We start from the raw sequence: 1,352 nt of genomic DNA, 5'->3' as shown, positions 1-1,352 counted from the left end.
TGACAATTACATCTGCTGAATCTCTGAACATCTTCTATGGAACTAGTGAATCTACCCCTTCTGACTCCTCTTAAGCTAGTTTCTTATTTGATGCTGACAAAAAGGGGGAGAAATTTAGGACAGTTAAAACAGGGTTGAAGTTCTTAGAAATTTTAGGGGCATTCAGTTCTTAGAAATTTTATGGGCATTTTAGGAAAACTAGCTTTGAAGATGCTGATTTTGTTTAGCGGTGCTAAACTATGGATAACAATATTTTTATTACTTAAGGATATTGTGTTGCTGATATATAACTGTTGAAATTTTCTATACTTTTGCCTTTGATGTAAATGTCAGTGATTATTGATGTTGTATGAATATGGATTGGTGGTAATATGCTGGTGATAGATTGTTACAATGAATGGTAATCTGAATGATTTGGAAGCTTGAATAAAGTCACTATATTCAAATATATGAAGTTGTACTTGTTACTTCCTTTAAGATATAGATAAGAATATGCTGACTTGTTGAGATGAATGGAAAGATAACTTGAAAATACCATGCATATACTAAGGGGGAGCACACACTCAGGGGGAGAAATCCAAATCTGGTGCAAAACAAAAATAACAAATAGACATTATGTACTTAATCAAGGAATGTTTTGTCATCATCAAAAAGGGGGAGATTGTTGGCTCCCTTAGTTTTTGATGATAAAAAAACATTCCCATTTATCTATATCTAACCTTTCCACTTGAGTGTGTAGGAAAAATATATTTAATAATTAGTTGAAAATTCAAGAGACAATATCAAAACTAATAAGAATAAAGAGCTATAAGTGAGTAATTGAATGAGAAGCTCCTAAGTTGAACACTCAAGAGAGTTGGTTGGATGAAGCTCAAAAGAGAAGCTAGCGGGTTTAAGGAAATCATGAAACAGAGAGCACTTAGTCGACCAAGAGACAGAGTTAGTCGACTAAGAGCTTACTACCAGAAAACGAGTTCAGAAACAGAAACGACTCAATAGACCAAGAAAGCTTGTCAGTCAACCAAGAAGGTACCGCCAGAAATGCTCAAAGACAGAGTCTATTATCAAAAACTGAGTTCAGAAACAAAAACGACTTAGTCGACTAAGTAATATTGATTAGTAAACTAAGTGCATTCTGTCCGATAGTTTCAACTGACTCTAAAAGACAAAGTAACGGGCAGAATTGCTCCCAAACTATTTCCAACGGTCAAAATCTATTTGGCTGCCATCAGAGTTGATTTTTCAAGTATAAAAACACCTCCTAACAACCAAAAATGAGATTTCAAGGCTTCCAAGATCAAAAATTGCTCAGAAATCACAAGAACACTTTGCACATTTTTTGCACTTCACTC

The sequence above is a fragment of the Theobroma umbraticum genome, unplaced genomic scaffold (assembly GCF_002168275.2).
Source record: "Theobroma umbraticum cultivar Fairchild unplaced genomic scaffold, ASM216827v3 scaffold_86.0, whole genome shotgun sequence".
NCBI classification, from domain to species: domain Eukaryota; kingdom Viridiplantae; phylum Streptophyta; class Magnoliopsida; order Malvales; family Malvaceae; genus Theobroma; species Theobroma umbraticum.
This window is presented reverse-complemented; position numbering follows the sequence as displayed.